The sequence below is a fragment of the Pipistrellus kuhlii genome, unplaced genomic scaffold, assembly GCF_014108245.1.
Source record: "Pipistrellus kuhlii isolate mPipKuh1 unplaced genomic scaffold, mPipKuh1.p scaffold_m20_p_2, whole genome shotgun sequence".
In the NCBI taxonomy this organism is placed as follows: Eukaryota; Metazoa; Chordata; class Mammalia; order Chiroptera; family Vespertilionidae; genus Pipistrellus; species Pipistrellus kuhlii.
The window spans coordinates 124,016,189-124,033,129 of record NW_023425515.1 but is presented as its reverse complement, the minus strand read 5'-3'; the positions used below and the strand labels follow the sequence as shown (position 1 = coordinate 124,033,129).

Sequence of the window (16,941 nt, the reverse complement as noted above, 5' to 3'; positions counted from 1 at the left end):
CAAAGAGGACCATACCAAGACACATCATAATTAAAATGCCAAGAGCAAAAGACAAAGAGAGAATCTTAAAAGCAGCAAGAGAAAAACAGTTAGTTACCTACAAGGGAGTACCCATACAACTGTCAGCTGATTTTTCAACAGAAACTATGCAGGCCAGAAGGGAGTGGCAAGAAATATTCAAAGTTATGAATAGCAAGAACCTACAATCAAGATTACTCTACCCAGCAAAGTTATCATTCAGAATTGAAGGTCAGCTAAAGAGCTTCACAGATAAGAAAAAGCTAAGGAAGTTCATCATCACCAAACCAGTATTATATGAAATGCTGAAAGGTATTCTTTAAAAAGAGGGAAAAGAAGAAAAAAGTAAAGATAAAAATTATGAACAAATACATATCTATCAACAAGTGAATCTAAAAATCAAATAAATCAAAAATCTGAGGAACTGATTTAAATCTGAGGAACTGGTGAATATAATAGAATCAGGGGCATAGGATGGGAGGAGATAGATAATTCTCAGGGGTAAAGGGATGTCTGTGTGGGGGTACGGTAAGAGACTGGACAAAAATCATACACCTATGGATGAGGACAGCTGGAGGGATGTAAGAGTAGAGGGTAGGGTGTGGACCGAGTGGAGGGGAAAAACAGGAGAAACAATTGTAATAAAATAAGTAAGGTTTCCTGGAGGAGGAATTTTGCCTCAGGACTATAACATAGAAATATAAATGCATATGGTATTCTAGATCATATACAAAACTTTGGACAAATTTTTATCTTGGCTTCCAAAATCCTTCTTAATGTATTTTATAGGCTTTTAGCCACAGCAATCTATTAGCCAAAGACTTCATTAGAATGGTCCACTCTAACTCACTGAAACCTGATATAATGGAGCTTCTTATCCTATAATTATAATTTGTATTACAAAAATAAATAAATGAAATAAAATCTATAAAAATAGCCGAAACAGGTTTGGCTCGTGGATAGAGCATCAGCCTGTGGGACTAAAAGGTCCCAGGTTCGATTCTGGTCAAGGGCATGTACCTTGGTTGAACCAGTAGGGGATGTGCAGGAGGCAGCTGATCGATGTTTCTCTCTCATTGATGTTTCTGGCTCTCTATCCCTCTCCCTTCCTCTCTGTAAAAAATCAATAAAATATATTTTTAAATAAATAAATTATATATATATATATATATATATATATATATATATATATATATATACACACACACACACACACACACACACACAAATAAGTAAATAAAAGGTAGGAAAAAAGGAAAGAGAAATTAGAATAAGGAAATACTTTTTTGAAAAATAAATAAAAAATTTTAAAATATAGAAAAAAAACACTGATCATAATATGTCAATGAAGCTATGCAATATCTTTATTTACCATAATACTTTCCTTAATAAAGAAGAGATTCAGCTCCACTTTCAGGTGACAAACCCAACATTAATATACATCTATGAGAGGTATTTATCCCTGAAGTCACAAAAGTAACAGTGATAGTTTTCCAGAAAGTTATACATAACATAATGGCAATCATATATATATATATATATATATATATATATATATATATATATGTCAATGACCTTCCAAACTGAAGCATTTTTAAAATCCAATTATATATATTGTACAAAGTTTTTCAGTTATATTTGTCTACATCCTTCCACAGATAGATTCATTCATTCATTCAACACATACACACACACACACACACACACACACCACACTAATTAATTCTCTTATATTGACTTTCATTTCAGCCTTTGGTTTTATCTAAGAAATCAAGTCTGTCCTCTGCTATTTCCACTTTGAAAAACATATCTTAATCCCCTTAAATTGCTGCTCACCTTCCACAACTTCAGCCAATGCATCTTTTACTTTGTCACCATTCCCAATCTGGTTTCCTCAAGAAAAGGGGAATGTGGTATGAAGAGCAAATTTTTACTCAACTCCTTCTGAGATCACAAAAGAATTTTTCCCAGCTCATGCTAGTCATTCCATAACTCCTACTATAGGATTCCAAAAAACATAAGGTCTACTTTAAAAAAAAAAAAAAAAAAAAAAAAAGCTGTCTGGTTCATACACTTACTGTTTCCACCCAGTTACTGATCATACATACTGCAATGCCTAGAGGTCTCGTTTGCATTTAAATATCTCCAAATTCTAATATTGTCAGCTGTTCTGCTTCGGTTGTCTGAGAAGATAAAAGGTAATGAAGCTACCAAACTTTTTGAAGACTCCTGTCCTTAAAAGTTGAGTTTCTTGGAGAGACTTGATGGAAGGAATACAGCTCAGTGACCCAGTAACCACTGTCCTCCCTTCACATTCGCTACACCACTCTTTTGTTGGAAGCCACACCCTAAAAAAATGTCTATTTCTAGTACAGTTCTGCTGTCAGGTCCTCACACAAAGCCAGATTTTAATAAAATTCTCAACTTTCTATATAAAATAACAGTTGCAAAAATAACTAGAAAAAAATTTAAGACTTGTGAAGAATATTTTTAGTAGTCCGTGCAAAAAAAAATTTATTTCCACAATAACTAGGAAGGGAAGATGAAGTGAATTACTGGCAATTTAAGAAGTACTTTTAATTAATCTTAAGACTATAGTTTTCTAGCACATAGGATATATACAGATAGTAAAAGCTTATAAAATTAGCCTGAAATGCCCACATAAGGAGATCATTTTACAGAAAACAGATATTGTTGCCATTTTAATGTACATGAAAGGCTTTGTTTCTCTTTTATATAACCTTTCTGTTTAACTTCTGAGCATTAGAAACGCTAAGATTCAACTTTATAAGCTGATGGTCACCACTTGCAATGCAGATACTGCAAATGATCAGAACAGTATTTACTTTTCAGTATAATTCAGATGGACGTCAGAACCTTCAGATAAAAGGCATCAGTTTTGGCTAAAGAATAAAGAATTTCTGCAGGAAACTCTGGGTTACATTAAGAAAAATGTTTTATTTAGCTCATAACTAAACATCTCTTAAATATTATTACTAATACATATAATTTATATCAGAAGTGTAAATATCAGAATATTTTTCATCATTTTTTAAAAGCCTAGGTTAACAAAGTCCTTGTCCTATCTTTATTTTTAGGTACAAGTTATATGAAATTAGCAATAAATATGAACATGTTCTACAAACTGTTAAGATACTATACATATGTAATAGTCATAGTGATGGTAAAACACACACACACACACACACACACACACACACACACACAAAAAAAAAAAAAAAAAAAAAAAAAAAAAAAAAAAAAAAAACACTGTATTAAGGAGGTACATGTGAAAGAAAAGTTAAGAGCCCTGGACAAAGACTGTGGATGATTCTTTCATTGAATTCATTAGAGTTTCAAAAAAAACACAAAAATCAAGATGATGATATATTTATGTTCTATTGGGAAATCCCTTTACATCTGGAATGAAGGAGATGAGAAAGGATTAGGTAGCTCTTAGCTGACAATGACCTCAATAACAAAAGGAAAAGCTTACTTCCAACTCCTAAGTGCTGAAATTAATAAAATGAGCATGCTCCTATGGTATGGAGTCCAGTGGTACATACCATCTTCTCTCTTCTGTTCAAAAAAAAAAAAAATGTGGAGGGCGAGGGTTGGAGGGGAGTGCCCAACCAGCATGACTCACTGGTTGAGGATCACCTATGAACCAGGAGGTCTCAGTTCAATTCCCAGTCAGGGCACATGGCAGGCTCAATACCACACATGGGGAGGTGGGGGAAGGGTCATGTAAGAGGCAGCCAGCTGAGGATTCTCTGTCATCATTGATGTTTCTCTCTCTCACTCTCCCTTCCTCTCTGAAATCAAGAAAGATACTTTTTTTTTTTTTAAGAAGGGAGTTCTAATAAGGGTCAAATATCAATGACTTCTAGAAGGCGGAGCTTGAAGATGGCAACCGAACAGATGGACTTGTTCTGACTCCGGTCCCAAAACAGATAAAGGCAGAGTCTGAGTCGCTCAGGGAATGTTGATTAGCAGCTAAAGGGCAGCGGATATCTCTAGGAAAGTAAGGAAGGTTCCGCTGGACAGGATTTCCTGACCAAGTGGCCAGCACTGCCAACTTTTCCCGGAGCTCCGGCCTCTGCGGGAAGGCTGCACCACCCTCCCAGGAAAGGAGGAGCATCTCTGAGGCCTGGAGAGCCCACAGGGGAGGAGTCCATCGAGCACCTGTGACGCCCCAATCGGTGCAAACGCGTGGATTCAACGGAGTTCATCAGCTACCCACGGAAAGGTCAGAGTTTGCGGGGATAGCCTGAGGGTTCTGGCGGCGCAGGCAGCGGTAGCCCCGGAGCTCCCACGAGGCCCCGCCCCCAGAGCAGCCCAGGAGCAATACCGCCCCGCCTCTATTGTAGCCCCAGAGCACCACGAGGCCCCGCCCCCAGAGCGGCCCAGGAGCGCTACGGCCCCGCCTCTATTGTAGCCCCAAAGCTCCCACGAGGCCCCGCCCCCAGGCAGCCCAGGAGCGCCACAGCCCCGCCTCTATTGTAGCCCCAGAGCGCCACGAGGTCCCGCCCCCAGAGCGGCCCAGGAGCGCCGCGGCCCCACCTCTATTGTAGCCCAGAGTGCCACAAGGCCCGGCCCCCAGTGCAGCCCGGAGAGCCGCGGCAGCCATGCCAGAGCTGCGCCCAAAGAAGGCCGCAGCGAGAAACCTGTCTGGCAACACCCAGTCCAGGGTTTGGCGTAATCATCCCCAGAAGCGGGACTTTTTCTAAAACGCCAGGGGGACACGGGACAGATTGTTAAGAATCGCGGCTGTCCCGCCAAGGGCGGAACACCTGGACACCTAGGCACCTGATCCCCTTCACCCCCTTGCGTCTGAATAATAGGGAAGGACTGCCCAGTTGGGCATATCCGGGAAATCGCAGGGGGAAATTGCCTTCCTGGAAACAAGGGATAGGAGCCAGACGAGATAGTCTGGGAGCCAGCTGGCACTCTGCCAGCTAGAGCCATAGAGAAAGAAGGCCAGAGCAACCAAAAGACTGGGAGGTCAAACCGGTAACACTGACACCTAAGGGCTGAATTACAAACTGCCTTTTTTTTTTTTCTTTTTCTATTTCTTTTAATTAATCAAAAATAAATGGACACAAATAACTAAGATATAGCCTACCTAAAATTAAGGACTACCTTACAAAACTGAGGTGCAGTGGAATGCTGGGAACTACAAGATTCTCTGGTCCGAGAATCAGGTGTGCCAAATACAACAACAGAGGAAGTGAATGACCACTACTGGACATTTTTATGCTAATTTTACTATTCTTTATCTTACTTTCATTTTTTACATCTTTTATTTAATTTTCATTTTTTACATCTTTTACTTAAGAAACGAATTTTTTTCTTTTTCCCTTACTTGATTTTACCTTTTCAATTATTACATTTTTCAATCTCTATCATCACTATTACTACTGCTATTTTGCAGTTTTGGGGTTTTTTTTTTCTTTTCCTCTCCAGTATCATTTTATTTCTTCTTTATTTTACATTGGGAGTAACCTTCATTCTATTTTAATCTCTACTGTATCATCATTCAACCCTATCTCAACTCAACCTTTACACCATCACTCTCTTACTAAACTTTACCCTTTAGTCTACAGTTTATCCTATCCCTTTCCGGCCTTAGTTTTTCCTCTATTCTTTCTGTATACCCCCTGCTAAAGCTCTCACTATACTTATAGACCTAAGTTCCAACCCCTGATCCAAGTGTATAAATACCAATCTCTGCAATATATTAACTAGTTTAAAAAAAAAAAAACTTTTCTACTTTCTATCCTTTTCTCATGGTTTGTGTAAAGGTTGATTATTGTGAATTTTTATGCTTTTTAGTGAAATTGTTATGCTTATTCCTGTGTTGTTATTGTTGCTTTGTATTTTTTAAACAAAAAAAAAGTCCTCTGTTTTTGTTTGTTTCTTTTACTTCTGCATATCATAGCCTTACTTAATAATAGTGGATATTGTAGTTTGTATTAACCTCCAACTATTGTTACTCGCATTGGCTGGGCTCAGTGGTTGTTCTATGGCAATTTTCTCCACATATATATAGTTTGTTTCCCATCTCTCTTTTAGTTTGCTTCTTTTCTCTCTCTCTGTGTGTGTGTGTGTCTCTCTCTCTCTCTTTTCTTTTTTTCCCTGTTTTCCACCTTCATTTTGTCATTACTATTTTTCTTCTTTGACTATCTCTTTGTCCATCTATTTACTTATTTTTTTTTATTATTATTATTATTTTTTAATTTTTCCTTACTTTATTTTTACCTTCCTTCCTTCTCTCCTATCCCCTAATTTTCCTTTCTATAGTGGTCACCTTTATTAGGGGTTATTAAAATTGAAAAATACATTCCTGTTAAGTGCCTCTTGTGTTGTACCTGGTAGTGTTGTATTTTGCACCTTTAAATCAACACAAGAGAAGGAACACCACATAAAAAGAACATCCGGAAAATAGATACCATGGGAAGACAAAAAAATACCCCGCACATGAAAGAAAAGCAGGCATCACCAGAAAAGGAACTAAACGAGTCAGAGGCAAGCAGCCTACCAGAGCAAGAGTTCAGAATAATGATCATAGGTTGGCTAAAAAGAATGGAAGAGAAATTTGACAATAACCAAGAAGAAATGAGTAAGAACCATGAGGAAGTGAAGAAGAGCCATGAGGAATTGAAGAAGAACCAAGAAGAAATGAAAAATGACATCGCTACCATGAAGAACTCAATAGAAAGCATCAAGAGTAGACTAGATGAAGCGGAGGTCCGCATCAGTGAGCTAGAAGACAAGATGGAAAAAAATACCCAATTAGAGCAGCTTCTAGAAAAAAAGATTAAAAAGCAGGAGGAGAGCCTACGGGAGCTTTGGGACAATACAAAACAAAATAATATTCGAATAATAGGGGTTCCAAAAGGAAAGGAAACTGAGGTAGACATGGGAAAAGTATTTCAAGAAATAATGACAGAAAACTTTCCTGATAGAGAAGAAAAAACCCACACAAATCCAAGATGCTCGCAGAGTCCCAAGCAAAATCAATTCCAGAAGACAGACGCCAAGGCACATTATAATTAAAGTGGCAAACAACAACGACAAAGTAAGAATCTTAAAAGCAGCCAGAGAGAGACAGAAAGTTACATATAAAGGAACCCCCATCAGACTAACAACTGATTTCTCAACAGAAACTTATCAGGCCAGAAGGGAATGGGATGAAATATACAAAGTCATGCAAAGGAAGGGTCTGAATCCAAGAATACTGTAGCCAGCAAGGCTATCAATCAAAATTGAAGGGGAAATCAGGAACTTCACAGACAAAAAAAGACTGAAGGAATTTATCTCCACCAAACCAGCAATGCAAGAAATGCTAAACGGTCTACTGTAAAAATAAAGAAATAGGAAGTGAAGAAGGAACACCAGTATAGAATAAAAATGGCATCAAATGAGTACCTATCAATAATAACCTTAAATGTAAATGGATTAAATGCTCCAATCAAAAGACATAGGGTGTCAGACTGGATAAGAAAACAAGACCCATACATCTGTTGTCTACAAGAAACCCACCTCAGAAAAAAAGATGCACACAGACTGAGAGTGAAGGGATGGAAAAAAGTTTTCCAGGCAAATGGAAATGAAAAAAAAGCTGGGGTAGCAATACTTATATCTGACAAATTAGATCTCAGAGTGAAGGACATAACAAGAGATAATGAAGGCCACTTCATAATACTAAAGGGAACAATCCAACAAGAAGAAATAACCCTGGTAAATATATATGCACCCAATACAGGAGAACCCAAATACATTAAAAAAAACTGCTGGAGGACATAAAGGGAGAGATTAATAGCAATACAATCATAGTAGGAGATTTTAATACCCCACTGTCACCCTTCAACAAATCATCTAAACAAAAAATCAGCAAAGAAATATTAATCCTAAACGACTCACTAGACCAGATGGAATTAATTGACATCTTCAGAACATTCTACCCAAAGCCACAGAATATACATTCTTCTCAAGTGCACATGGGACATTCTCAAAGATAGACCACATTTTGGGACATAGGCAAAGTCTTTTCAAATTCAAGAAGATAGAAATCATATCAAGCATCTTCTCAGATCATAATGGCATAAAACTGGAAATTAACTACAATAAAAATAATACAAAGAAATCAAACACATGGAGACTAAACAACATGCTATTAAACAAGGACTGGGTTACCAGCGAAATCAAGGAAGACATTAAAAACATCCTGGCAACAAATGACAATGAAAACACAACAATCCAAAATCTATGGGACACAGCAAATACAGTTTTGAGAGGGAAGTTCATATCCTTACAAGCCTATTGCAAAAAACTAGAAAAAATGGTAACAAATGATCTAACTCTACAACTCAAAGAGTTAGAAAAAGAGCAACAAGAAAAGCCCAGTGTAAGCAGAAGGAAGGAAATAACAAAAATCAGAGCACAGATAAAAGACATAGAGACCAAAGAAACAATACATAAGATCAACAAAACCAAGAGCTGGTTCTTTGAAAGGATAAACAAGATAGATGGACCTCTAGCCAGGCTAACCAAGAAACAAAGAGAGAGGACCCAAATAAACAAAATCAGAAATGAAAGAGGTGAAATAACAACAGACCCCACCGAAATACAAAGGATTGTTACAAAATACTACGAACAACTCTATTCCAACAAACTGAACAACCTGGAGGAAATGGACAGATTCCTAGAAAAATACAAACTGCCAAAACTCAATCAGGAAGAATCTAAAAATCTCAGTAGACCAGTGACGTGGGAAGAAATTGAAACAGTCATCAAAAAGCTTCCAGCAAACAAAAGCCCAGGGCCAGATGGCTTCACAGGAGAGTTTTACCAAACATTCAAGGAAGAACTAAAACCTATCCTCCTCAGACTATTCCAAAAAATCCAAGAGGAAGGAACACTTCCAAACTCCTTCTATGAAGCCAGCATCACCCTAATACCAAAACCAGATAAAGACAACTCAATGAAAGAGAATTACAGGCCAATATCCCTCATGAACATGGATGCCAAAATCCTCAACAAAATTCTAGCAAATCGGCTCCAGCAGAGCATCACAAAGATCATACACCATGACCAAGTAGGATTTATTCCAGGAATGCAAGGATGGTACAATATCCACAAATCAATAAACGTGATACATCACATTAACAAATTGAAAGATAAAAATCATATAGTCATATCAATTGATGCAGAAAAAGCATTTGATAAAATCCAACACAATTTCCTGATAAAAACTCTTAACAAGGTGGGAGTACAAGGATCATACCTCAACATAATAAAAGCTATATATGATAAACCCACAGCCAACATTATACTCAATGGGCAAAAACTAAAACAATTCCCTCTAAGAACAGGAATAAGGCAGGGATGCCCACTCTCGCCACTCCTGTTTGACATAGTACTGGAAGTACTAGCCATTGTAATTAGGCAAGAGGAGAAAATAAAAGGCATCCAAATTGGAAAAGAAGTAAAGTTATCCTTATTTGCAGATGACATGATATTGTACATAAAAAACCCAAAAAACTCCATTAAAAAACTAATTGACTTAATAAATGAATTTCACAACATAGCAGGATACAAAATTAATGCCAAGAAATCCATGGCATTTCTATACACCAACAGTGAAACTACAGAAACAGAGGCTAAAAAAGCAATTCCATTTACCATCGCACCAAAAAAATTAAGATACCTAGGAATAAATTTAACAAAGGAAGTAAAGGATCTATTTGCGGAAAACTACAAGACACTGAAAAAAGAGATAGAGGAAGATGTAAGGAGATGGAAGAACATACCATGTTCATGGATTGGTAGAATCAACATCATCAAAATGTCCATACTTCCTAAAGCAATCTATAGGTTCAATGCACTCCCCATTAAAATACCAACAACATATTTCACTGACCTAGAAAGAACTCTCCAAAAGTTCATCTCGAACAATAAAAGACCCCGAATAGCCACAGCAATCCTGAGAAAGAAGAGTAAAGTAGGAGGGATCTCAATACCAGACTTCAAACTATATTATTGTACAAAGCCACTGTTCTCAAAACAGCCTGGTACTGGCAAAAGAACAGACATATAGATCAATGGAATAGAATCGAGAACCCAGATATCAACCCAAATCACTATGCTCAATTAATATTCAACAAAGGAGGCACGAATATACAATGGAGTCAAGACAGTTTCTTCAATAAATGGTGTTGGGAAAATTGGACAGACACATGCAAAAGAATGAAACTAGATCACCAACTTACACCATTCACAAAAATAAACTCAAAATGGATACAGGACTTAAACATCAGACTGGAAACCATAAAAATAATAGAAGCATCCACAGGCAGCAAAATCTCAGACTTATGCCAAAAGAACTTCTCCACCGATACTGCCCCTAGGGCAATGGAAGCTAAAGAGAAAATAAACAAATGGGACTTCATCAAAATAAAAAGCTTTTTTACAGCAAAAGAAACCATCAACAAAACAACAAGAAAGCCCACGGTGTGGGAGAACATATTTGCAAATAATACCACTGATAAAGGTTTAATCTCCAACATTTACAGACAGCTTATACAAATAAATAAAAGGAAGATGAATGATCCAATTAAAAAATGGGCAATGGACCTAAATAGAATATTTTCAAAAGAAGACAGAAGGAAGGCCAAAAGGCACATGAAAACATGCTCAAAGTCACTAATTGTCCGAGAGGTGCAAATCAAAACAACAATGCGGTACCATCTCACACCTGTCAGAATGGCCAACATCAACAAATCAACAATCGACAAGTGTTGGCGAGGTTGAAGAGAAAAAGGAACCCTCGTGCACTGCTGGTGGGAATGCAGACTGGTACAACCACTGTGGAGAACAGTGTGGAGTTTCCTCAAAAAACTGAAAATGGAACTCCCATTTGACCCAGTAATCCCACTTCTAGGAATATATCCCGAGAAACTAGAAACACCAATCAGAAAGGATATTTGCACCCCTATGTTCATAGCAGCACAATCTACAATAGCCAGAATTTGGAAACAGCCTAGGTGCCCATCAGCAGATGACTGGATCCAAAAACTATGGTACATCTACACAATGGAATACTATGCTGCCATAAAAAAGAAGGAATTCTCATCATTTGCAGCTACCTGGATGGAATTGGAGAACATCATGCTGAGTGAAATAAGCCAATCAATGAAGGAGAAACACCACATGACCTCACTCATTGGTGGATGATAAAGATCATTATAAACTGATGAACCAAACAAGAGACAGATATAGAGAAAGTAAAGCAACAGGCAGACTGTCAAATAACAGTGAGGAGGGGAGGAAGATCTGGAGGAGATAATAGATCAACCGAAGGACTTGTATACATGCATATATTAGGTCTAGTAATAATTAATGTCGTTTTCTAATACTTTTTTTTAAATCGAATTTATTTAAACAATACAACAAAATTTAATCAACAATATAGTGGCCGTTGTTTTCTACTACTTGTGCCCAACGCTCAGGAAGCATTTTAATCCCTCTGTTGTAAAATTCTTGTGATTTTGATGCAAAAAATTCGGTCAATGCATTTTTGAGGCATTCTTCATTATTAAATTTTTTTCCAAGAAGAAAGTTTTGCAAAGAACGAAACAAATGGTAATCGGAAGGGGCAATATCAGGAGAATATGCAGGTTGAGGGAGAACTTCCCATTCCAACTGGCGCAGTTTTTCAGCAGTGATTCTTGCAGTATGCGGTGGTGCGTTATCGTGGTGAAGAATTACGCCCTTCCGATTAATCAGCGCGGGTTCTTTTTCTCTTAAAGCTTGGGCTAACCTTTCCAATTGGGCACTATACACTGCACTTGTAATGGTTTGGTTAGATGGTAAAAGTTCATAATGAAGAATTCCTTTAAAATTCCACCAAACACACAACATCACTTTGTTCGCATGCAAGTCAGGTTTTGGCGTGGGCTGCAGAGCCTCATTTTTGTCCAACCATTGAGGCCGCCTTTTCAAATTAACATACAGCACCCATTCTTCATCTCTGGTAACAATTTGCTCTAAAAACGGCAAACGGTTTTGACGAGAGAGGAGTGAACTGCAAATTGTGACTCTTTATGGTTGTTGTCGGTCAACTCATGAGGAACCCATTTTCCAAACTTTTGGACTTTGCCAAGTGCACGCAATTGATTGGAAATTGTTTTTTGTGAACAATTTAAAGTTGTCGCAAGCTCTTGTTGGGTAATTTGAGGATTTTGCACCAAAAGAGCTTGAAGAGCTTCTTGATCAAAATTGGACACACGGCCTCGACCACTCTTGTCATCTAACGAAAAATTTCCCTCGCGAAATTTCTCAAACCAACGCTGGCATTTTCTGGCGCTAACTGCATCTTGACCAAGAGCACTACAGATGTTTTTTGCAGCCTCACTTGCTTTTCTTCCTAATTGGAACTCGTAAAGCATGCAGTGCCGAATATGCTCTTCATCTGCCATCTTCTTAGCCCTAGTTTTGCAACAAAAACCAAACCAAACACAAACTTTTTCAAGCAAAACTTGTTAATTGCACTTCACACGTTCTGTAGATACCACGTGTTTGAAGGTTATGTCAATACAAGTCAACGCCAAGCAAGATTTTAAACGAATGTTGGAAAACGACATTAATTATTACTAGACCCAATATATCAATGACTTCTAAAAGAGAAGAAATTTTAAAACAATAAAAGCCATTAATATTAAATTTCCATTTGAAATGGCTTTAAATTCTCAACTTTGAGAGACTACATAGCATAGTGCAAAGAAGCAGAGGTTATGGTGACAGATAACAGATATGTCTCGTGGTCAGTTTCAGCACATACAGTGGGTGACACTGTATATAGGTCATGTGTCTTCCATTCCCAGTATCAATCACCTCGTCTTGAAATATGCTGAGATGTAGGCATTTTATACTTGCAATAACTTATATGAAATTTATAAGACAGAGTAGCTTTTAACCAATTCAGCTCCCTGACCTAAAAATATGTACAAAAATCCTGTTTACATAGAACTAGCCTGCATAAAACACTGTCACCTAAGAGAAGCATAATATGTTTTTCATTTAGTTGCATTTTGAAAAAGTTGAAAAAGCTTCCCAAAGAATTAATCTATTCATTTTTAAATATTTTATTATAAAGATAAACTCAATATATTTATGTGTAATGTTAAGGTCAGCAGTTCTTAAAACTGAAATAAGAAAGCAGTCATTGTTGTTTTTCTTAAGAAATTTTATATGCACTTACATTTTAATTATGTAATTTCCAAACAGCCAAGTCCAAACGAAAAGTGCAACTTTAATGTCCTTAAAATTCTACAGATCACAAGTGTTGTCCTTGAATGTACTTATTACGCAAGCACTTCCATATCAGCAATCCAATATGTCCCATTGACCTCAGGCTTAAAATTTAAAGCAACTTCAGCCGAAACCTGTTTGGCTCAGTGGATAGAGCGTAGGCCTGTGGACTAAAAGGTCCCAGGTTCGATTCCGGTCAAGGGCATGTACCTTGGTTGCGGGCACATCCCCAGTAGGGCATGTGCAAGAGGCAGCTAATCAATGATTCTCTCTCATTGATGTTTCTAACTCTCTATCCCTCTCTCTTCCTTTCTGTAAAAAAATCAATAAAATATATTAAAAAAAAAAAATTTAAGCAACTTCAAACTAAATAGCCAGGTCCAGAAAATATGCTTACACTACAGGCATTCAATTATATTATAATACTAGCTCCTATACCAAATAAACTAATATTTATCTATTTCTACAAAGACATACTGATTTTCTTTATTTAAACATAAGATGTAAAATCTGACTTGACATTATCACCAAGCATTTCTAAAATATAAATTGGAAATGCTCTTTTAATAAAGCAGGCCCTACTTCCCTGTATTATAAAAAACAAAAGAATACTACATTAAAGCTTGACCATTTACTAAAATAACTACTAAGATATAACATACAATATGCAGGCTTTTTCTTGCCGAAAACAATAAGTTTCTTGTCTGCTAGACCCCATGTTTAGTTCATTTTCACGTCTTCACATCTCCCAGCACTATACCCTGTAACACATACCATGTGCAGAAAACATTTGCCGAATAAATAAACTATACAGAAATATACAAAGAAACTATCAAGAATTGTAACAGCCCAGCAATTTTAAATTTATTTCTCTGAAACTGTGAGCACCCAAGCTAAACACACTATTCTGACTGAGGTAAGCTTATCACAAATATTTCATATGTATATAACACACATTATTCTCATATGTTTATGAACTAGAATCTAAGATAATGGCCTTGGGAAGGATTTTTTTCCCACTCACCAAAAAGCACATGCTATCTTCATTCACAAGTGATGTGACTACAAACTAAACACACCTCTCTCCAACATCTTTCTCCAGTCTCTCCCTCCCCCTCTCTCCCTCTCTCTTTCAGGGGTTCTTTCTTTCTCTCTCTCTCTCTCTCTCTCTCTCTCTCTCTCTCTCTCTCTCACATAAATCTAGCAAATCTATATCTAAATGAAGACTGTTCCTAAAGCAGTCACTTGGGGTAAGCTATGGTTATGAGCTCTTTGCTGAAGCCGTGTAAGAGTTGTGAGGTTCTGAAGACATCCAAAAAATGTTATAGGTACAAGATTCATGTGCCAATGCCCCAATGGAAAAGCCAATATTCAATAGATCAGAGTATTAAAGAAAGGGTTTATTGAACCAAAAAGCCTAGCACAAAAACTAATTCTCAAATCCATCTTAAGAGAACCATCATTTTGTACATATTTCCCACCTCTGGGGGAGAGGGGAGGCACCTTCTGGCAAGGGGCTGCTCTAGCAAAAAATCAAGGGACAAGCAGAATTCCTCTAGTTCATCTTTGCAGCACGAGCTATTAGCCTGAAGGCCAAGAAAGGGGAATATTTTCACTGTTACAAAAATAGAAGAATCACTGCTAAAAAACAATTTCTGAAACTATTTTAGAACAGTTTTCAGAATCAATTAAGATAAACAAAAATGCCTTATGTCTAACTAAAACAACATTCATTGTTCATTATCATATCACATGCTTTATTCCTCAGATTTGGCCTCAAATTACCTATGACCATTCTAATATTCTCAAGATATGAAGATCTGCACCAATGAGGACACTAAAAATTATTTCCCAGCATCTCCAAAAGAAATAATCCAAAATCAATCATCAAAGTCAGCATTGGGAAAAAAGTTTAACCTACAAAAACTGCTTACTTGAACACACTCATGGAATGTATACATTTAAAACGTATTTCTTTAGGCCTGGCCTAAAGCAGGAGGGGCGGGGGGTTTGGGGGCGGGGAGACAGTTAGAGGCGAAGTGGCTAAGTTGATTGGAACATCATCTGTACACTTTTAAATGGATGATTCAATGCCCAGCTATGGCACATCCCAGATTGCAGGTCCGATCCCCAGTTGGAGCGTGTACAGTAAGCAACTGTGCTCGCTCGCGTTCCCTCCCCGCCTCCTCTCCCTCTCCCTCTCTCTCTCTCTCTCTCTCTCTCTCTCTCTCTCTCTCTCTCTTCTCTTCTCTTCTCTTCTCTTCTCTTCTCTCTCTCCCTCCCTCCCTCCCTCCCTCCCTCCCTCCCTCCCTCCCTCTCTCTCTCTCTCTCTCTCTCTCTCTCTCTCTCTCTCTCCTCCCCCTTCAACCCCAGACTCCCTCCCACCCCTATCTCTCCTTCTCTCTAAAATCAATGAGAAAACAAGAAAAAATACAGATATCCTCATGCAAGGATTAAAAAATAATAAATCATTTTTTAAAAGCCACTTATGGAAGAAAAGAGGCCACTTATTGAACCTGACCACATAAAATGGTATAAAATGAAAACTTTTTAACTAAAAGCAATTTATGGTTGGTAGTTTTCATTCACAAGCAGATGTGACTACAAACTAAACATACCTTTCTCCAACCTCTCTCCCTCTCATTCTTCCCTGCCCAAGATCTTCCCTGACAAAGGTCAATTTTCATCTTAATTGAGCCTGTCTTTGCATCTATGATAACATATCTTTGGATAGCAAAGTAATTTCCTTTTCCAGACCCTTAAAAGCACAAACACCACACAGGAACAGAGATCACAAGTCTCCTCATTGTTACTGAGTTGTTGACTGTTAACTATCCTGTACCCACCTATATAAAAGAAGTAGGTATCTATCATTTTACTTTTATCCAATCCCAGAGGATTACCTGATTTGCCTTCTCCCACCTCCCTAGTCTATCACCAATGGATTTCATGTAACTAACTTAACAGCTTCTCTTTTGCTTGTAATCTATCCTATTAAGGAGGTAATTTGCATATTACCTCCTAATAAAGAGGTAATATGCAAATTAACCCTCATGTCTTCACAAGATGGCTGCCTACGACCAGGCCAGCAGGGGGGTTAGTGAGGGATGACCAAATGACTGACCAGCAGGCTGCATGGGACGACCAGGCCGGCAGGGGGGCCATGAGGGGTGACCACTCAACAGCTCGCTATGATGTGCAATGACCACCAGGGGGCAGACACTTCAACTGGTAGGTTAGCTTGTTTCTGGGGTCCAGCCAATCAGGATTAAGCATGACAGGTCGGACACGCCCTGGAGCTCTCCCGCAGTTCCGCAGTTCTGCCCCAGCTGGCCAACCTCCCGCATCCTTCCCTAGCCCCGATTGTGCATCGGTAAGGTCCCTCGGCCTGGCCTGTGCCCTCTTGCAATCTGAGACCCCTCAGGGGATGTCCGGTGCACAAAATTCATGCATGGGGGGGGGGGGGTGTCCCTCAGCCCAGGCTGCACCCTCTCCAACCTGGGATCCCTCTCACAATCCAGAGCTGTTTTCAGCCCAATCCCACAGGCCAGGCTGAGGATCCCCACTGGTGTACAAATTCATGCACTGGGCTTCTATTTTTACATTAAA

The 16,941-nt window shown here is 38.3% G+C and overlaps 1 protein-coding gene across 6 annotated transcripts in view; it reads right to left on the bottom strand.

Annotated features, from left to right (window-relative positions):
* Positions 1-16,941, bottom strand: part of CDKAL1 (CDK5 regulatory subunit associated protein 1 like 1) — a 625,188-nt gene that overhangs the window by 594,056 nt on the left and 14,191 nt on the right. The gene's annotated exons all lie outside the window — the stretch shown is intronic.